This window comes from Silene latifolia, chromosome 11 (genome assembly GCF_048544455.1).
Source record: "Silene latifolia isolate original U9 population chromosome 11, ASM4854445v1, whole genome shotgun sequence".
NCBI lineage: Eukaryota > Viridiplantae > Streptophyta > Magnoliopsida > Caryophyllales > Caryophyllaceae > Silene > Silene latifolia.
In genome coordinates this window covers 196881779-196904888 of record NC_133536.1, presented here as the reverse complement: position 1 = coordinate 196904888, position 23110 = coordinate 196881779, and the positions used below count along the sequence as shown (strand labels likewise).

Genomic DNA, 23110 nt, shown 5'->3' with positions numbered 1-23110 from the left:
TTATTAAAATGTATAACTCTAGCAATAGAAAGTATAACTGTGGCCATGTAATGTATAACTCTAGACATAGAATGTCTAACTCTGGCCATACATTGTATAACTCCAGTTATACATTATGACAAAGCAAGTTATTCAACATGTAATCAGAGTTATACAACAAATGACTGCGATAAAATGTATAACTCTAGCAATAGAAAGTATAACTCTGGCCATGTAATGTATAACTCTAGTCATAGAATGTCTAACTCTGGCCATACATTGTATAACTCCAGTTATACATTATGACAGCAGAAGTTATTCAACATGTAATCAGAGTTATACAACAAATGACTGCGATAAAATGTATAACTCTATCAATAGAAAGTATAACTCTGGCCATGTAATGTATAACTCTAGTCATAGAATGTATAACTCTGGCCATACAATGTATAACTGTAAGCATATACAGTATAATGAATAACTCCAGGTATAAATGTATAACTCTATCAATAGAAAGTATAACTCTGGCCATGTAATGTATAACTCTAGTCATAGAATGTATAACTCTGGCCATACAATGTATAACTGTAAGCATATACAGTATAATGAATAACTCGGTATAAATTGTATAATGTAGGCATATATTGTATAACTCTATGTATGGAAACTAATTAGAAGTATAGTCATACATATAACAATTAGAGTTTGACATTATGAAGAAGGAGTTGGTCACGAGAATCGAAGAGCTATACATCTAGAACCCGAGTTATACATCTAGGAACCGAGTTATACATATTGCGTACTAAAGTTATACATCTATTAACCAGAGTTTTAAATTAATTAACCAGAGTTATACATATTGAGTACTAAAGTTATACATCTAGTAAGCAGAGTTAGACATCTGGTAACGTATAAATCAAAATCAAAACTTTTAACCTGGATATCAACTCCCGTGTCAATTCTTTCTACAACATCCATCTGTAGATGACCAACAATTGGGATTAGAGTTATACAGATATTTAATTGAAGTTACAAATCATTCTATAAGAGTTATACCAACAAGACGAGATTTTTACCTTCGATTGATTTCTTGGAAGATTTCTTGGCATTTTTCTTGGCAAAAACCATTGTTAATTATCAAATGACCTCGAATTTGTTCTGCACAACCATAATTAACAATTGAACAAATAAACATCAGCAAACCCATAATTGCAGATTGAAAAATCAAATGAACTCTTTTTATGATAGTTTAACAAAGGCAATAATTAACAAAAAACAAACTACAAATCACTAAATAAGGAATGGAGAAAATACCTTATAAAAAAATGGAGACAGGCTCGTTTGCACGCGAGTTGGTATTAATTTGTTGTGATGAAAATGGCGTTTGTTAGGATGGACTTAATTGGTAATGATGAAAATGGAGTTATCAGAATTGTGAAGAAAGAAAAGGAAGACGAAATGACAGGAAATAGAGGGAAAACACAAATACCCGCAAGTTGTTTTGAATTGTCTAGAAAATGAGGAGGGAAATGATCATGGACTGATGGACAAACAGTGTAGCATGCATGGGTTAGTGGGTAAGAGGAGAGAGGTAAATCAAAAATATTAGTTTAATGGGGTTTAGTGGGGTTTGACTGCGAAATCTTGGCCATTGGTTTGATTGATCCAACCGTCCACATTAGGACTTATGGACTTATTATATATAAGGACCTTAGTTGATCCTTTCTCTCTCTCTCTCTCTCTCTCTCTCTATATATATATATATATATATATATATATATATATATTGGGTCGGGGTCAGGTGCGAACTAAAGTACGGTGCGAACCGTACGAACTACCCAAAATCAATAAAACACGCGCTTGACATTTCAATTGTAAACTATTCCCCCACTCTATGCTCCCAGACATTCAATTATTCATATACTCTCTCTCTCTCTCTCTCTCTCTCTCACCGACATAGGCTACTATTCCACGATCTCCGATCGCCGACGCCGAACCACCAATCATAGCCGAAAACACAAAAAACCCCACTGCGACCACCTAATCTACCAGCGATGCTGGAAGAACAAGACCTGCACGCCGGAGAATTAAATTTGTGACGGGAAATCGTCGGCAATAGTATGATCAAATCGTACTTCATGCTCTTGATGATGAATTAGGGTTCTGAACTCCACTTGATGTGCATTATTTGGGAAATAGATCCATCAAATTCGAAGAAATCAAAGATGAGTTACCACCGACAAGTCAAATTCCCAGATACTCCCGATTTTTTCCCCATTTCTTGTTTAAACTTAAAATTACCATACATTCAGCTGTTAATTGGTTATGAGTTTACATTTTTACTGTGTAATTAGTATTTGTTTGCTTGATGATTTGTCTTCTGTCTGATTAGCCAGAAAATTGTGAGTTTTCCTTACATTTTTAGATTACAAAAGGTATAGTTGATTTTCCCTGAAATTGCAACAATTAGATTCAATTGAAATTGCAACAAGCCCTGTTGTGTTATTTCACCTTTACTTGATAATGCACTACATTTTGCCATCGTGAAAATTTTCTGCAGAAGAGGGCTTGTTTCATCATTCTCTGTTTGTTTGTTCTTATACATTTGAGTGTATCTAACAAGCTACGGGTATGTATCTCATAACTTATTGGAGTGTATCTAACTAGCTAAAGGTATGTATCTAGTAACTTAAAGCAGTGTATCTAGCAAATTAAAGGTATGTATGTAGTAACTTAAGAGTGTATCTATCCAAAAGTAGGACGCGTAAGGGTTTAGGGTTGGATTAGGCGGCCCAAACCCAGCCCTAAGCTTTTTCCCTTATTATGTATTAGAAAGCTACACGTATCTATCTACTAATTTAAATAAGTGTATCTAGCTAGCTAAATGTATGTATCTATTAACTTAAAGTAGTGTATCTAGCAAACTAAAGGTATGCATCTAATAACTTAAACAAGTGTATCTATGATTCATCCATTCATAAGCTAGTTCTAAGTAGGAACTAAGCTAAGTATCGGGATTATATAGCTGTAGGAGAAGGGCAAACAAAATATTAACTTAAAGTAGTGTATCTAGCAAACTAAAGGTATGCATCTAATAACTTAAACAAGTGTATCTATGATTCATCCATTCATAAGCTAGTTCTAAGTAGGAACTAAGCTAAGTATCGGGATTATATAGTCGTAGGAGAAGGGCAAACAAAATATTAACTTAAAGTAGTGTATCTAGCAAACTAAAGGTATGCATCTAATAACTTAAACAAGTGTATCTATGATTCATCCATTCATAAGCTAGTTCTAAGTAGGAACTAAGCTAAGTATCGGGATTATATAGCTGTAGGAGAAGGGCAAACAAAATATAAAGTGGTATAATTAAATATGCCTTCCTCATATTTTTAATGCGTATCAAAACTTGGCCCTTCACATGATCCTTGTCCTGGAGGATCATAATAGAGATTTTTTGAAACGACACATAAGTACATAACATAATACCATCCGTGTTGCAAACATGTTACCACAACATCAATGATAAGCCCCGTCAATGGTCCTCCAGGATCAAACACATATGGAGTATCTGATAGTTTTCATCTCTGTTGTGTTTGAGGCACTTGCCAATTTTTATTTAGAATCTGATGGTATATTGCACAAAGTTTTGTTATGATATGTATGTGTAATATGCTAGGGTTAGTAGCTTATAACACGGAGCTTGACATATTAGCGTGAGTTGCGGTATGTGCAAGTTTTCGTCGTTCAAGTTTCCATGCTTATTTTATTAAGGAACATTGCTTCTTTGTGTATGATCATGGTAAATCACAGCGGGATTTTTGCTTTATCTATGTTTGCATATGTACTTAAGTTCCAAGGTTAACATCAATGTATTCATGTATAGGTTGGTTTTACATTTTCAGGCGTTGGTGCTGATACACAGATTCTTTGCCTTGTCACTTGTTGTATTTTTCGTGTTATGGCATTCTTCAGGAGCCTCCAATCTGAAGGTAGGATCACTAAATATTGGCGGTCAGTCAATATCCAATTATAATCACAATTTATTTCTCTTGTAATGCTTTAGCTGTTTTAATCCCTTCTTGTCTCCCAGAATTCAGTCGATGCACCTTCTTCTTCAGAGCATGTTCAAAATCCTGATGAGAATGACACTAATCTCGCCCAATCAGGTTGGGATGGCCACTCGTGGTACTACATCTCAGTTAGAATTGGACTGTTCCTTTGGGTATGATAATATCCTTGTTTTAAGTGTACCTCGGTTCTCTGTTTTGAAATTAAAGCTTCTAATTTGATGTCATCGTACCTCTCTAGATTGCTTTGATGAACCTGATAACCATATCTTCAACATGGGCAAGAGTTGTTGATGTTATGGATGGCGAGGTTTGTTATTGTCTGCCTACCTTCTCAGTGTAACATGTGTGGATTTTCGTGCACCAGAATCGTCATTTGCGTTGATCGGGTTCAAGATTGTTTGGGTTTATTGGTGCTGGTGCTATACTTGGGCAGCTTTTCGGGTCATTATTTGCGACGGGGATGTCTTGGATGGGATCATGTACGTTCTAAACCTAATTTGTTAGAAATACATGGTATGATTGTTTCCTATAGCAACCTGACGTTCTCTCTGGCTTTCAAATTTACTCCTAGTATCTGCTTTGCTGATGGAACTTGCTGCACAGTTATCTAAGGGAATCAAACAAGATGACATTCATCTCTCTGAGGAAGATACTCCAATGATGTAATGAAATTTTTTTTCTTTTATTTTATAATGTTACTTTGAGGTTGCCTAAGTGTGATATTTAGAATAAACTCGTTTGAGTTGTTATGTTGAATTAATTTGCTTTCTTCCGAGCTATGGTTTTTTTAACAGTTGGGAATGCATTTTTGTTTCTTCGTTCGGAGTAACGAAGTTAGCCTGGGTTCTTTGACCCTGACCCCACAAACCTGAAAATGAAAAATAGAATAAATAAAACTGAAAAAAGAAGCCCTGTTCTAGAGACGAAAAAGATCATAGAAAATGCAATGAAGATTGGATTACTCTTTTCCCGTTGGGCTTATGCAGTGTTTTCTTTGTATGTGGCTGGTTAATCATATATATGTTTCTCATGTATGTTCAAGATATTGCGTTCTAAGACACTTGACTTCTAAGACGTATACAAAGTGCACATGGTTAATAGGTGATGTGCAACCCCATTCCTTTTTAACATTAAATAAATTGGTTGTGATTGCCGTTATAACTTTTGACCGTCACAAGTAAGAATTGTTTGAATGTGTATTGATTACAAGATACATACCATTAACTTGCTAGATACACTCTTTTAAGCTATTAGATACATATATTTAGCTGTGTTTGGTAGAGTCTAGACTGCTAGCTCTTGTTGCCCACTTTTCACTTTCCAGCTGAGTTTGTATGTTATGTAGTAATGTTCCAGTGCCTATAGAAGCACATTTGCAAACTTGCTACATTAGTGTATGATGGCCTTATACTCTTAAGAGTTTTGGAAAGTATTTCATATGGATACCATGTTACCATTTTCTACCAAATTATCTGTCAAATGTTGAAACATTTATGCAGATCAAGAACAACGGATATTGCAGAGGAAGGCATCTTACGATCCATTTATGAAGTACGTGACTCCTATAAAGGTGGGTATTTGTATCTGTAGACTGTGGTGCTACTCCTAAATTCGTTGGAGATTGCAAATTTTATATCAACCTGTTTGTTTTGCAGGCATTAGCTTATCTTCTCCTGGCATTTTGGTTTTGGAAATCTCCTATTGCAGCAATTTCCAAAGAAGTTGTTCAACCCTTTGGTAAGGGACATCTACTATTTTGTTGTTCCAAAAAAGATGAATAATCATGGTACTAAATTTCGGTTGGAGGCTTGATTTAATCGGTTAATGTGGCATTATCTCAGTCGTTTTGATATAATGTGACTGATGTCGTCTCAAATTGTGGTTGCAGTAACCTTCAAAACCTTAATAACTTGGTCACATGCCGTGTCCTGACCGATATTTAATACAATGGGGTCAATTACCATCATTAGTTGTTTGTGCCCTAGTTTAATCCAAAAATCAATCGAGTGGAACCTCATTTCATCATTTGTCTACCTTGGTGCAGGAAATGTTTTATCTTGGAAATCAGGCAGTGGTTCGGCAGACAAAGTGACGGTATGTGCCCCATTCTTGTAAAACCTTTTATCTCTAGTCACGTGATTGGTGAGCTGTGCTTATACGAATATAAACCGTAAACTGAAAATGTGCTCATACAAGTATAATTGCAGGTTGGAATCATACCTTGGCTAATTTTGTGCACTCGAGTGAGCAAGCTCATCTGTCGAAAAGTCATCCCATAAAGACTTTAAGAGACGTGCTTTTTTGTGCTGCCACCCTTTACTCGGCAAAGGGTCTTTGATTGAGTCTTTTTCATTCTGGCCTAATCCACCTTTTCACCTTTCACCATTCTGTTAATACAAGCATCTTCTAATTTTCCTGCTGGATTCCCTTATTAATTCACGTGTGTTGATATCATCCCCCTTCCCTTTTGAATTATCCTTCTGACAGGATTTAGAGGTTGGTCATCATGTAATTGAAACTGCAACTAATGATTCTTAGACCTTCAGCTTATACCAATAGGTCGCGATTTAAATTTTAGATTATCATTTTTTGAACAAATATTTGTAATGGTGATGCATTTTAGCTCTGCACTTTTATAACTAGCTATGTCTCTCGTAGACAATGGATAGTACATTCATATCAAAGATCGAACTTTTAAAAAATTCCTGGCACGCGGAAAGAAGACATGTGGGAACGAGGGGAGCGAGAGCAAAGCTAGTTCAAGTGGCGGGATGTCTTCATGGTCCCCAAAAAGGCTTGTTTAATTATGCATTTATAGTTGTAATCCTTTGTTTGGAGAAAAAACAAAGGATGAGAGGGGGGGAGCAAGAAAGAAAGTATGAACAACTCTTCTTGTCTATAAAATCCTTTCTATATTGAAAGTGTTTTGATTTGGATACAATTGTCATGTTTGTAAATATAATCGTTCCCCATTTCATTAATTTTTGTTTCCTCCATACCTCACCTCACCTCACCCCTATCCCCACTAGTGCCATTATACCACCCGACCGCCACGATCGGCCACAAAAACCTTGACGTTTGGCGGGTAGGCACAACCTCCCTCATCACGCTAAAAACCTTGGAAAATCTTTCCAACATAACATGAACATTAGCAAGACACCCTCTTTATGTTGATGACCACAATATTCCATTAGTTTTTTCTTCTGAAAATGGTTTAGTATATAATTACCTAGCAATACGCCACGTTGACAAATTGTACCTCATATCATTTGTGGGATACATATATTTAGCTTGTTAGATACATTTCTTTAAATTACTAGATACATACCTTTAACTTGCTAAATACTCCTTTAAGTTACTAGATACATACCTTTAGTTTGCTCGATACATTAATTTAAATGACTAGATACATACCTTTAACTTGCTAGATACACTCCTTTAAGTTACTAGATACATACCTTTAGGGTGCTGGATACGCTCTTTTAAATTACTAGATACATACCTTTAACTTGCTAGATACACTCCTTTAATTTAAATGAGACTATCTACAAAGTAAAGAAGTGTATCTAGTAAGGTAAATGAGTGTATCTAGCTTGGCAAAATTGTGTATCTAACAAGGTAAAAGAGTGTATTTAGCTTGTCAAATAAGTGTATCTAGCAAAGGTTAAAAAGTGTATCTAGCTTATCAAATATGTGTATCTAATAAGGTAAATGAGTGTATCTAGTTTCTCAAAGATGTGTATCTAACAAGGGTGTATCCAACTTGTTAAATATGTGTATCTAACAAGGTAAAAGAATGTATCTAGCTTGTCAAATGAGTGTATCTAGCAAAGGTTAAAAAGTGTATCTAGCTTAATCACCTATTTATAGAGAATTATTGTGTAAAATTATCCTAGTTTCTTAATTCTCAAGGGCTCTTCGAGATGGCAAGATAGAAAGCGGATGAAGATGACAAAACATAGCATCAACTATTTTTGAGGCAGTTTAATCACCTATTTATAGAGAATTACAACACAAATCGGTACTATTTTTAAGGCAGTTTGATCACCATAAGAACTACTCAATACACAAGTTGTTACTCCCAAGTTCACAAACTAGTGCTCCAGATACACAAATTAATGTGTCTATCTGAAATGTTAATTTGTGTACCTCGAACCATATTTCGTTTATCCAATGCAACAACCTGACTACTCATAGCCCACCGCCAACCACCACAGTCACCGCCCAATACCACTTACCAGCCACATCCCACCAACTACCATCGCCCTACAATTGACCACAACAACTCAGAAACTCCGACAAACATAGAACAACACAATATTGTTCGCACTACTCCACTACGCCCCCAGCTGACTAACACATAAACCTTAGACGCCACCCCACTACAACCCAGCCACCTTATAAATACAACATCATCGCAAAAGGCCCAATAACCTACAACATTATCATCATGTCAACCTCTCCCCTTAGCCCTGTAGCAGCGGTGAAATGGTGGTCTAACGAGCCCACGACGACCGTCACGGCGAAAATAAGGGATTCTGAAGAAGGAGCGTTGACGAGAACAAGGGTAAAGTACATGGTGAGGAAACTACTCCGCCATAGGAGTTAAATAAACTGACGAATGTGGTCAGATCTGTTCGTGATTGTCGGAGTCGTCGTCGTCGTCGTCTGGTCGTTGCAGGCGGAATTAGATAACAATGTATGGTGATGGGAGGATGAACTATAATGGGAGGCGAAATGAAAGCGTGGGTAATAGACGCCGATGGCGGTGGCCGCCGGCGATATTGTTGGAAGGCGGCAGAGGTGAATGGCAGCTGGTAAGAGAGGGAGGAGAGAGAATGTGGGGGGAGTGATTTAGGGGTTTGGCTTTGTGCGTGTAAGGAATAAATAGTTGATCTCATTCGTTCAGTTGTTTTATCTGGTGGTCTTTATTCAGTTCGTAAGTTCGCACCGAACTATTAGTTAAACAGATCCTATTTTATATATATATATATATATATATATATATATATATATATATATATATATATATATATATATATATATATATGGGCGGGTTCAGGTACGAACTGACTTACGACGCGAACCGTACGAACTAGCTTATTTACACACTTTTTTTTAGATACATTTTATTACCTTATGAGATACACTTCTTATTAGATACATTTTATAACATAACTAGATACACTTTTTCCACACTAAAATTATACATACAGTTTTACACTTTTTTTAAACTAATTTTTTTACGGATACATTTTATATTTTTTGCGGATACACATGACATTAAAGCCAGATACACATTATAATATTTCTGGATACACAAATTTATACTTCCGGATACGCATCGTATTAATACCAGATACACATGGTTATACTGCCGGATACACATGTATCCCGTATTAATATGGTGTGTATTTGGGGTGGTATTTTGTGTATCTATCAACTAATCACCATGTACCATCTACCACCGTCAATCACCAGCGTTGCCGCCACTAACACCACCAGCATCGCCGCCACTAACACCACCACAGCCGCCACCATCACCAACACGACCGCCACCGTGCACCTTCCCACCATTCCCGATCGTCTCACTACAACCACACTCCTCTCATAACCATGTGAGCACCACTACACCCCTCCGACCACCATCCAGCACAACATCCGTCGACCACCTCAGAGAGCACCGGTGATACCACCGAATCACCCTGAAAACGGCCATCAGCGCTCAAATATCGCCGCTGCAACCAAAGAAAATCACGAAACCGCCATATAAAACACCACCCTACAGCTCAGTCGACCATCACCGCGGCTATCCCCTGTAGCAATCCAGTCGGAATCACGTCGGCGATCAGGCGACCATCGTCAACAGCGCGGTTTCACCACTTTCAGGTTCATTTCTGCAAATTAGACAAAACAAACCAAAGTAGCCAATTCAGGCCATTTTGCAATACATAGCGATACAAAAAGGCATAGAAATGCGTGCAATAAAAGGCTAAATAGTCTATATAAATTGCACATATCAAATCTCTCCAAACCGAACCTTTACTTGTCCTCGAGTAAACTAAATGCAAACTAATGGAACGGAAATGGAAACTCAGAGCTAGCTATAACTTGTCTACTCAAACCAATTTAATGCAGTCAAAATTAACAGTCACAGCTACAGCAGTCAATACGCAAACGAGTTATAAGATGTCCATAAATAAAGCTGACCTATCGACCATGCAAGACCAACAAAATCGGACTCTCACGGGTCACTCTTCTCTCATGAAGCAAAGGGTGAATATATGTGTAAGAGAGAGAGAGAGAGAAACAGTCACTCACCTAAACTGCGACTTACATAACATGCATGTAATCAAAAATGATAGACGATTCAAATACAATACATACATTCCAACCAACAATGTCCGTCACAGCCGAGGGCTCACAAATGATATGGAAAAGTGAGGTTCAGGTGAGAAAGGGCAAAACAAATTATGGAAATGTGAAGGTAAAGCGTCAAGCTAGCTCCTAAATAAGACCATGTAAAATCATCCGAGTCTCAGCTGACTGCAAAATAAAGCACAAGTGCCCTTCATTGGCACACAACTCACTAACCAAATACACTATCTCCTCAAAAATATATGAATAAGACAGAGGAGTAAGACCGTCACAAGGTAAAAATAAGCACAGGCGATCTTGTTTCATACAACTCAACCTTTTTTTTTTTTCATTTTTTCTTTCTTTTCTTCTTCTTCTGCTCACGTGAATTCATTTTTTCAACTTTTTTTTCTTTCTTCACGTCCCTTTTTTTTTTATTTTCTCATTCCTTCTCATTTTTCTACCAACTCCCAACAGATGAAAACAGGCCAAACTTGCAACATGGATGATTATACCACAAAAGTCACACTAAACTAGCTTAACAAGGCAGGCTTAAATTTGGGTGTAGCTAATGGGTCAAAAAGGCTATATTTGGCTAAAGTGGAGCTAAATGGGTGAAAATTAAAGAAAGAGAAATTTGCAAGCAACTCCCTTCATGTGACACCGACCACAAACCCGAATGTATGCATTTAACAAGAAATCGAATGTCATAAATATGCAAAAGTGATAGACATGCTATGCAAGGAGTACTACTCTCAATTTCTAATGAACTGGTCATGAATGTCACCAGAAATATGGCTCTAAAACTCAAAAATTGTAAAGTAGGTTGCCAATTTATCAGGTCAAGTCTACCCGGTCAGCTAAATTTTTGACATTAACTTGTAGATAAGCGCAAGACTAAACTAATGACTGTCAATAAAGTGCAAGGCTCAAGTAAAAATTACAAGTTAAAGTGCAATTTCATCACGGAAATCAACCGTTCCGACTCAACCTATATGCAAAATGAAACGTGAATATTTTTTGAATATTTGAAATTTTCTATTTTTTTTTGGATTTTTATGATTTTTATGATATTTGAAAGAAATAAATACAATGCAAGCAGAAAAAGGTAAACGTGAATGCAAAAACAATGCAAAATGCAGACTCAAAGGATGCATTACCCTCCCCAAACCAAAACGGACAACGCCCTCATTGTCCTCCAGCATACACCAGCAGATATATACATGGGAACGGGAAAATACAACCGATAAAGAAAGAAAAAATAAAAATAAAAAGGAGACTAAAAGAAGTAAAACGGCAAGAATGGACATACAAAACACGAACTTTCCCAAACCAGCTAGAAAACTGGGGAAGTGAGTAGACCAATAGCTACTCGTCAGCCTCGTCCACCACGTCCTCCACCACCGTGTAGTCTGGGTCCCTCTCCTGCTCTCTCCTCCTCCCCTCCTCAGCTCGGTTCCTCGCCTCCTCCTCAGTTGTGTCCTCATCACTGGTTGGCTGTGGGTACCCCTCCGTCGGGTACCGGTAGAAAGACGGGTGTGGCCAGCCCTCAAGGATAGGATGTCGCCTCATCATATGATACTCGTATAAAGGGAACATAGCAATAGCTATGTCCCGCTCCATATGAGCCTGCCTGCTAAGAAGCTCGAGAAGCAAACTGTCACGACGCCCTTGGTCCATGACCGTGGATGCCTCGAAAGGTGGAGGAGGAATAAAATTAGCCGGGTAAAGCGGCTGTGTCTGGTCAGGCGCGGGAGTAGGGATCGGGGTAGGAATGGCCATGGAAGACTGGCCACCCGTAGACGGTATGGATCCCTCTCCGGTCTCAGGTCTCTTCCGCTTCTTAGAAGCGGAAATGGTAGGAGGTGGAGCAAGTGGGAGGTGGAAAAATGGTAGTGGTGGAGGTATCCTGCCCTTAACAGTAGGCAGGGGACGAGACGGGGCAGGGTGGTACAAGGTAAGGTTGCAGACAAGGAACCACAAATCTTCCATGTCTGCTAGTCAGAAGCAAGCCAAAACATAGACAGCATAGCAGCGAGGTCAAGGTACCTATCAGTGTCTAGGTGCTGTAAGTCACGAGGAAAGGCGGGGAAGATAAAGCGGGCAAGAAAGGTGGCTATGCCACCGCAAACAATGGTGCCTGATGTCTTCTGCCCCACATTATGAAAATATTGAGCAGTCAAATAAGCAACGTTAAGCATAAAAGGTCCCTCACTATCAATGTTCAGGTAACCTCCAAGAATAGACAACTCAATGTTGTTCACATTGACCCCGTCCTCTAGTAACTGAGGAAGAAGCCCGTCCAGTAATGGAACGAGGTACTAAGGCAGCCCGGTAGGCGGCTGGTGACGGCTCAGCAGGGGTCGTCACCAGAGTAGACACGGTACCAGAAGTACTAGCAGCGGTTGTACTAGTAGAGGCATCAGAAACAGAGCTAGCAGTAGTGCTAGCAGAAATATTGGAGGCTAAAACAAGGCTAGCAGCAACAGGAGCGGAGCTAGCAACAGTAGAAGTAGTACCAGCAGAAAGAACAGTAGGGAAAACAACGGTACTGACAGTCGGAGTGACGATGGTAACAGCTGGGACCACCGTCTCAGTCGAGGATGGGACAACGGTCGAGCTAGTCGAAGGCAATGTACTAATTTCCATCCTAATCAAGTAAGAAATGGGGAAATACAATCAATTAAACGATAAAACTGTAATACTCCGTATTTATATGTCTTGGGGTACTCTATCGAGTAGCCCTTACTCTGTCGAGTAAGGGCAAGTTGCGAAATAAAATAGTTTCTGACCTGTTGGGTACTCGATCGAGTAGCTGGGGTACTCGATCGAGTAAGGGGGTACTCGATCGAGTAGCCTTGGGTACTCGATCGAGTGTCTGGTTTTACGGGGGATTTTCTCGGGTTTTGTTAATTATGCGATTAAGGTATTTAAGTTTCGTCGTCATTGTTTTAAATCACTTTTACAAAACCTAAAACCCTGTTTAAGAGAGAAAGCAACCAGTTCATCTTCCTAATCGCATTCTTAGCAATTCCCGGAGTTCAGACGGTCAGTTCTTGTCGTTGTTTATATCGTTGGATTCCTTGCGTCGAGGGTAAGATCTACGTACCCTTTTTATTATTTTTCCCTTGATTTGGTTAAACCCTAATTTAGAGATTGGGGGTTTTTATGAGTAGTGTATGATTTGGTAGCATTTGTATGTTGTATGATAGGAGGAGGTTTTGTACAAGAGGCTTTTGACACAGCTGTAGAGACCGTCTGATAATTGTGCTTTCCAGGTAGGATTTCCTACTCAGTATTAGTCCCATAATGGGATATTGGTGATGTGTTGTATTTGGTTGTTTGATATAGTGATTGTTGTGATTGTGGTTGTGGTTGTTCTTGATTGGTTCTCGAGATGCGTTCTCGACTGAGTGGGGTCACTTGCGGGAGTGACTTCACGCCCTAGTTTCGCCCTTCGTGGAACCCGCCACGGAAGGGGATGTGCACATTAATGGACAGGGTTATCGCTCGGTATGATGAGCGGGGCTTAGGTGGGAACGGCTGCGGTCCCCCACTGGCAGGGTTGGTCCAGTGGACAGTCGGTGATTGAGATTGTTGGGATTGGTGTGGTTGTGTGTGTGTGTGTGTGAAGTTTAAGCTGTCTGTTTATTGGATTGTTGATATATATATGTAAATTGTGTGATTAGTACTGACCCCGTTTAAATGTTTTAAAAACTGTGGTGATCCATTCGGGGGTGGTGAGCGATTTGATTTAGCGGTATATCTTGGATACGCGTGGGATCTAGTGGGGATGGAGTCATCACATATCGAGTCTTTAGTCTTCATTTGTGTTTATTAGAATAGTTCCTTTCGGTTGGTTTATAGTTTGAGAACAATTGTATTTTGCTTACGATTGGTTTTGGTATGTAATCACTTAAACTTATTTAATAAAGTATGTTTCTTCATTGTCTTATGATTATCATGCCTCGGTAACCGAGATGGTAGCATCCTTATACCCGGGTGGTCCTGGTAAGGCACTTGGAGTATGGGGGTGTTACAAATGGTATCAGAGCGACGATCCTGAAACCTGTAACCAATGAATCCAATGAATATAGGGAGTCAATTAAAATGAATCCGGGGTAAAGGTTGTAGGAGCTAATGCAAAGACTTGGGAGACGTCCTAAAGTCGCGAACTCGCCCTATAATTTTGAACCGGTCACATGGGATATGAGTCGGGATCGCTATGTGTTTACCTTGTGCTTTGTGTACCTATGGAGTGATGTGTGGCATGAATCAGTGGATGTATGTATGTGGAGAATAGGGAATGTGTAGAAAAGATGGTGATAATGTGATTTCGTATGTTGTTGATTGAAAGCATGTTGCATGATAGTTGGTTTACAATGTTGGTTGGAATTGTTAGAAAAGTGTATGAGAATGATGAGTAATGTGTTGGCAATAGATGAATTGATTGGAAAAGATGGAGTAGCAATTGCATAAGAATATGAATTTTGTGATTATGAATATGTTTAGGTGACGAATGTAATTATAATGTTGTTGTATTAGTAACATGGGAATAGGATTTGTAATGTATGAGAATGTTTTGTGTTACGAAAAGTTATAAAATTTAAAGCATGAGGTTAGTACATGACTAATGAGTTAAATAATATATGTGCATGATGGATGTTGTTGCTTGATTTTTGAAGATGGTAACATGAGATTAGCAATACTGGTTTTATGAGCATAGAGTTGTTTTTGTTTACCATGTTGTCGTTTACGTTGTTGGGAAGTAAAATCAAGTAGTTGTGTTTTCGATTATAGGGAGGTTGTATTTAAACTGTTATAACTTTAGATGCATAAATGATTTTAATGTGATTCCAATTGGAGGTGATAGCTTGTTCTTTTACGATTCTAACGATAGGTCACACGCCCAAAATGACCAAGAAATGAGTGAGTTATGACTGTTTTACGAAAACTGGACAGTGCTGAGAATTGGGGTACTCGATTGAGAATCCTTGGTACTCGATCGAGTAAGGGGGCACTCGATCGAGTATGTTAGTTACTCGATCGAGTATCCCTGGTGATTTGTTTTACGTGCTTCTGATCTTGACCTACTCGATCGAGTAAGTCCCTTACTCGATCGAGTGGCAGTACTTTCGATCTAGTGACCCCTGTTTTGGGTCATATGCTTATCTTTTGAATTCGTTGCATATTATGTTTAATTCAAAGTTATTATTTTGCTTCTTTATGCATTGTTTTACATGTATGTTGGTCTTGACGCGTAAGTTACCCAATCTGGTGGTGTAGTGAGTGGCTTTTGTGGTGAGTATGAGTTCGGTGGGAGGACATGAGTTATACGTGGTTGTAATAGATAGTGGAAAAAGAAAAGGAAGATTGTTATGGCTTAATTGAGACATAGAGCATGTTTTCTGAGATGAAATGGGATGAGTGATATGAGTGTGTGTTGAGTAACGTAAAAGTAAGTGAATGTGGGCAATGGATGATGTGAGTCTAAGGAACGTGAGAATGAAAGGATTGAGAGTAAGGATATGGATAGTGACAACCAGAGGTGTGTAAAGAATTATGGAGGGAGGTAGTTAAGAGCCGTGTGGGTTAAGAATATACATAATGAAAGTTCGTTTTAAAGGGGTTGAGAAGAGTGGTATATAGTGAACTTTGTGGAGACATGTCGCGGGGTGGAGATTTGGCTTTTTAAGAGATGAAACTATTGTGGGTTTTCCTTGGGCAATTAGCGGTATGAAAGGAATTTTGATTTCTAGAGATGTAAGAAGGGAGATGCAATTGTTGAACAGTAAATGTTGATTCTATGGATGGATTAGTGGCAAGGGTGATTGATGACATAATAAGAGAATATTTGTGGTAAGAAAGAGTGAGATGATATCGATATGAAATAATTAGATGTGAGTTTTGGAGCAGTGAGAACGTAACTGGATTTCTAAAGAGTTAGCTAGAAGGAATAAGGAGTTGAACTATTAATTGGTATTATTGAGTGTAAAGAGAAAAGAAGGATAAAAGTAAGCTGAGGAAAATATTCACCGGAGTTATGTGATATAAAGGTAAGGAATCATTGAAATGTGTGGTAGCGTCACGAGGATGTTAGTTAATGGCTATAGAGGAGTCTTGGGACAACATGATTAGTAATGAGTTTCGAGGAATTAAGGAAAGTAAGAAGTTGGTAGAATATTTGCACGATACGAGATTTTGGCGGAGAGTTAGATGATGTTACAATTAAGGATAGTATTGGGAAGAATGTTGAGGTAATTTTGTTGATGGATTCGATGTTTTTTATATGGGATGTCAACCAAAGATAGGAGAGAAATCGTGATGTTTAGAGATGAGTGTAAGAGGTTTGATGTTCGGACAGTGGTAGTGTTATCGTTTGTGGTGTTGTCACTAGTGGTTAAGAGTGATGGTATATTAGAAAGGTAGCAATTCTAAAGAGGTTGATTTGGTAGGGACCTGATTGTTGTGTATGATTGTAAGAGGGTATAAGATGTGGTTAGATGAGGCGGATGCTAATAGTTGAATAGTAAAGGTATGGTTATATTTGGCAGGAAGTGATGGTTGTGTGAATGGGGGAATATGTTATGAGGGGCATATGAGTTAAACTCGAGCGACAGGTAACCTTTATCGAGGGGTAACTTACGTGATCAGGATTGACTGGTTGGATGTGATTATGGGTCTATGTCATATATATAAATGTTTGTGTGAGGTTGTGACCTCACAAGAAATGGTATGGTGTGATAATTATAAGTTGTTATCTGAATTTTCTGTAATACATGTTGGATACGAGAACGTAATGGAATGATATCCAAAAAGGTAATAATTTGACTGATTTGGCATGACTAGTTATGCTTGTCTGTATTCATGATACATGTCAATATGTGATATGGTAAGGGGATGATATTCACGAGGTTATTATCTGTTTAATTCATAAAATATGTTGTGTTATGATTTAGTAAAGTGGATTTGAGTAAGTTTTTCTTGACTGAAAAGTTATCCGAGTCGTGTGTTTATGGGAGTTGTATGCGATTGTGATGTCTATCGATGTGGTTGTGGTGCCTCGGGTGGTGATCCGGACACGATATTTAGTGTTGTGATGCGGGTATTTTCGCACTACGGTGTGGCTGTTGGTGGCGGTGTTGTGATGCCGTCACCGGTTGTGGTGGATTAGGCGGGATGATTATGATTCGAGTTTCGAAAGTACATACCGATTATACATAGTTTGTTGTTCTGTTTGATGTTGCTCCTGCGAGTTTCGATTTACGCATGTAGACAGTTGTCTTGCTTATTGATGTTCTCTTTACCAGGTTAAGTTAAGAATGAGGTAGAGTATGATATGAAATAGAGTTGAATATGTTTTCGTTGTTGTCATGGTATAGTGATGTTATATTGATGGGATACGGTTGTGAGAGGTTGTTACAGTAATTTTAATCTTGTTCTAGATAGGGCTTTAGTAGACATGGTAATGGAAAATGATCCGTGGAACATGTGTTGTAATGATCTGAAAGCGGCAGGTAGTTCATAATCTTTTGTTGGGACAGTGAGTGTAGGGTGTTGAATAATAAGTGTCGTGTTAAGTTATGTATGAGTCTTGCGGTAATGAATGAAAGAACTTGAGGATCTAGTGTGAGTGTACGTAACAAGTGTAGATCGTGAGTTATGCTTTTGATGATGGGAGTTTCATATAGTTTATATAGAGAGGTATGTCATGTTGCGGTAATGTGGAGAGTTGAAGTTTTGGGTTAAGATAAAGATTTTGAGGTATAGGTTAGATGGTGTGACGAATGAGTTGAGGTATGAGGAATGTTTAAGTAAGAGAGCCTTGGATATATGCATGGCGAGTGTTTAGATTATAAGTGGTTATCTTTGACATGTGATGATGATGAGAATAACGAGAAGATATAACTAAGGATTTAGTATTAGTGAGTTACGAGGACGTAACATTTGTCTTAAGAGGAGTAGGATGCGATAAAAGAGAGTTTCATAGTGGTGCATGTTGTAATATAATTGGAAGTAGAGTGCTAGCGTAGCGTAAAGGAGGGATTTGTTTTGTGGATGATACTTATAAAAAAGGCCACGGTCGTGCTTGTAGTAGTGTGATGCTTCGGAGTATGAGAATATTTTATATAATGTTGACAGTTGGAGGATGATGTTATGAGTCTGAGTAAACTTCGAGGACGAAGTTCCTTTTTAGGGTGGTAGAATGTAACATTCCGTTTGATGTCTATGAGTGTCTTGATATGGGATTTGGTAGTGGATGATATATTTCGGAGCTAGCAGCGTTAGAGGATGGTAGTTGGTAGTGTATGGAGTTAGTGTTGAGAGAGATATAATGGAGTTGATACGATATCGTGAGCCATGTTGTGGAGGTAGGAATAGTTAGTGGAGTTGGTGTTAGGAGTCCATGGTCGGTTGGAGCTTTGTTTTGAGTTCTCAGTTACGTTGCTGTGTCTTGATCGAGTTAGCATGTTTGTTTTTATGTATGGGTTGAACTTCGGGGACGAAGTTCCTTTTAAGGAGGGAAGACTGTAATACTCCGTATTTATATGTCTTGGGGTACTCTATCGAGTAGCCCTTACTCTGTCGAGTAAGGGCAAGTTGCGAAATAAAATAGTTTCGACTGTTGGGTACTCGATCGAGTAGTGGGGTACTCGATCGAGTAAGGGGTACTCGATCGAGTAGCCTTGGGTACTCGATCGAGTGTCTGGTTTTACGGGGGATTTTCTCGGGTTTTGTTAATTATGCGATTAAGGTATTTAAGTTTCGTCGTCATTGTTTTAAATCACTTTTACAAAACCTAAAACCCTGTTTAAGAGAGAAAGCAACCAGTTCATCTTCCTAATCGCATTCTTAGCAATTCCCGGAGTTCAGACGGTCAGTTCTTGTCGTTGTTTATATCGTTGGATTCCTTGCGTCGAGGGTAAGATCTACGTACCCTTTTTATTATTTTTCCCTTGATTTGGTTAAACCCTAATTTAGAGATTGGGGGTTTTTATGAGTAGTGTATGATTTGGTAGCATTTGTATGTTGTATGATAGGAGGAGGTTTTGTACAAGAGGCTTTTGACACAGCTGTAGAGACCGTCTGATAATTGTGCTTTCCAGGTAGGATTTCCTACTCAGTATTAGTCCCATAATGGGATATTGGTGATGTGTTGTATTTGGTTGTTTGATATAGTGATTGTTGTGATTGTGGTTGTGGTTGTTCTTGATTGGTTCTCGAGATGCGTTCTCGGCTGAGTGGGGTCACTTGCGGGAGTGACTTCACGCCCTAGTTTCGCCCTTCGTGGAACCCGCCACGGAAGGGGATGTGCACATTAATGGACAGGGTTATCGCTCGGTATGATGAGCGGGGCTTAGGTGGGAACGGCTGCGGTCCCCCACTGGCAGGGTTGGTCCAGTGGACAGTCGGTGATTGAGATTGTTGGGATTGGTGTGGTTGTGTGTGTGTGTGTGTGACGGTTAAGCTGTCTGTTTATTGGATTGTTGATATATATATGTAAATTGTGTGATTAGTACTGACCCCGTTTAAATGTTTTAAAAACTGTGGTGATCCATTCGGGGGTGGTGAGCAGTTGCTTGGCAGGTATATCTTGGATACGCGTGGGATCTAGCTGGGGATGGAGTCATCACATATCAGAGTCTTTAGTCTTCATTGTGTTTATTAGAATAGTTCCTTTCAGTTGGTTTATAGTTTGAGAACAATTGTATTTTGCTTACAGTTGGTTTTGGTATGTAATCACTTAAACTTATTTAATAAAGTATGTTTCTTCATTGTCTTATGATTATCATGCCTCGGGTAACCGAGATGGTGACATCCTTATACCTGGGTGGTCCTGGTAAGGCACTTGGAGTATGGGGGTGTTACAAAAACACGAAATCCCCAAAAATCAGACGGATTTTCGAACAAACCCGCAAAAACCCTAAACCCTAATTACTCGATATAATTCAAAATAAGCAAATAATCAACAAAAGAGTAATAGAGAGTACTTACTTGATGAATGACCCACGAAAATAAGCAAGAAAGCGACACAAATTGCAGCAAAGGACGGATTTTAATCAAAAAACCCGAACAACCCTAATTCCCAAAATTGAAAGCAACAAAGACGTAATAAAGAGGGAAAGGAGAGGGCAAATGTCGATTTTGGCACAAGTAACACAATGTGGGTGTTTGATTTGGTAAAAGGGAAGGATTTTCGCACAAGCTATTGCAAACAAGGAGGAAAATTAAGTTAGAATGAAAATAAAAGGAAGAAAAGGAACTTCCTGCGTATAATAGAAACTTTCACACGATCAAGTGATTTAAAACCCCTCGATCGAGAACTCTGGCTGTCATTCTGTTCGATCGAACAATATTCCACTCGATCGAGTAATTCTCACTTTCGGCATTTCGATCGAGTGTCTGAAACCACTCGATCGAACATTTTCTTGGGCATTTCTCTCGATCGAGTACAAAAAGTACTCGATCGAGTTAGTTTCTCATGTAACTCTTCCCAATGCGATATAATTTCCCCAAACCTGCATAAAAACACGCAAAAACATATCCCGACAATACCAAATCACAAAATAAGTAGTCTATAGTCTGTTCTAGCTAAGCTAAGTAAACTAATGTCTAGCAGTCTAAAAACGCAATAAAGAAGTCCAACGGAAATTCAAATTTTACAAGTTGTTACACGGGGCATTCCCCGCTTACTGCCCAAAACACTTCATTAGCCCAGAAGAGGGCTTCTAACTGGAGGAGGTCCCTTCAACATCTTTGACCGTCCTCTTCGATCACCATAAGTTTGAATTTGAACTAGTGGAAGGAGAGTAGTTGACATCCACGTATGCACAAACTTTCTTCTTCCTCTTGTCTTTCCCATCAACATTGGCATCACCATCTTGATTGACTTTAATTTCACTTTGACCATTGACAACTCTAGCATCCACTTTATCTGTACTTGCCGCAAGGAAAACAGAAGAATGGTCCTCCTTTTCGCTCTCAGTCTGAGGCGGAGGGGTTACAATTGCAGCACAATATTCAATATCCACACCTGGAGTGTCTCTTTCTGAGTCAGCAGAAAATAGGGCATTGCAAGGTTGAACTTGCATGGGAGCCCTATACGAGATTTGGACTGATGAAAAATCAGCTCCTCGTCTCCGACCTGAAATGTCAGTGTCTTCCCCCAACATCAATCACTTCACGTGCAGTGAATAAAAATGGTCTCCCTAAAATGATAGGGGTGCGAGTGTCCTCGGGGATGTCAAGCACTACAAAGTCTACGGGAATGAAGAATCTCCCGATCGTGACAGGTATGTCACCTATAACTCCTAGTTGCCGTGATATACTATGATCGGCCATCTGAACGGTCGTGTTAGTGCAATTAAATTTGGCCAGACCGAGTCTCTTAGCAAGAGACAGAGGTAAGACGCTCACGCTAGCACCTAGATCGCATAGCGCGTTATCAATCAAATGGGTTCCTATATGACACGGAATTGAGAAGCTACCCGGGTCTGACTGTTTAGGCGGCAACTTATTCTGAACTAAGACAATACCTACTTCAGTTAAAGCTACCGTTTCATGGTCATGTATATGCCTCTTACGCGACAAGATTTCTTTCATGAATTTCAAGTAAGAGGGTACCTGAGTAAGAAGCTCGGCGAATGGACCAGTGACATGTAGGCTTTTCAGAAGCTCGGCAAATTTTCCGAACTGTTGATTAGCTTTATTGGTCTGTAATCGCCTTGGAAAGGGTACGGTGATAGGAATTTCAAGCCCTTTATTCCTTTCTTCCAATGTCTCTGCGGGGCCAAACTCATCTTTGTTCGATCGAGTCTTTTTACCTCTCGATCGAGGCCTCTCAGGAGACTTTTCACTTGATCGAGCATTATCAGCCTCTGATCGAGTTCCTCTATATCAACTGTGTTCGATCGAGGCACAATGCCACTCGATCAAACAGTTTCTTCAGAATTTTCACTCGATCGAGTGGTTTCAACCTCTCGATCGATTCCTTGAATATCTGCTTTACTCGATCGACCACCAATTCCATTCGATCGAGCATTTTATTCAGCATTTCTACTCGATCGACCACCAGAAATCAGTCGATCGAGTATTTTCTTCGTGCAAGGCATGTTTTCAACATTAGACGACTGTTCACCATCAATAATAACACTTATCGGGTCTGATAGGTCCTCAATAGCTGACAATTTTGGTCCTTTGTAAGAACGACCACTTCGCAGGTTAAATAAATTTATTGTCTCATATGGATTCTTCTCGGATTGAGACGGCAAATGACACGGTTTCCTCGTCGATTGGCTCACGGCTAATTGAGCAACTTGAGTTTCAAGTGACTTTATTGATGCTTTCTTTTGTTGTACTCATTTGCAGCTGCTTAGTCAATTATTGGATCATCGACTTTAACTCACCCAATTCACTAACTCCACTTGAGGAAGCTCCTTGATGCGGTGGAGAAAAGGAAGGAGGCTTTTGAAAGCCTTGTTGAGCCTTATGAGGAGGGACATAGGCTTGCTTTTGCTGCGGAGGAGTAGGATTGAGAACATTCTGACTGGTCCACCTCAAATTGGGATGGACTGCACTTTGATTGATGCAATAGGAACCCCCTCCTTGCCTATATTGTTGAAAGGCAAGGACTTGTTCCTTCTCTGTTAGACAGTCAACAACAGTGTGACCGTCATTACTCCCACATCTTTCACAAGTTA

General features: G+C 39.2%; 2 long non-coding RNA genes across 2 annotated transcripts; both read left to right on the top strand.

The window, feature by feature from the left end:
- The first annotated feature begins 3859 nt into the window (after positions 1–3859).
- On the top strand, positions 3860–4399 carry LOC141615286 (uncharacterized). Its single transcript, XR_012529779.1, has 3 exons — positions 3860–3971; positions 4073–4204; positions 4291–4399. It is a non-coding gene; the product is annotated as an uncharacterized LOC141615286 (long non-coding RNA).
- Positions 4400–5711: 1312 nt separating this feature from the next.
- Positions 5712–6611, top strand: LOC141615285 (uncharacterized). Its single transcript, XR_012529778.1, has 3 exons — positions 5712–5789; positions 6097–6146; positions 6260–6611. It is a non-coding gene; the product is annotated as an uncharacterized LOC141615285 (long non-coding RNA).
- The last annotated feature ends 16499 nt before the right edge of the window (positions 6612–23110 follow it).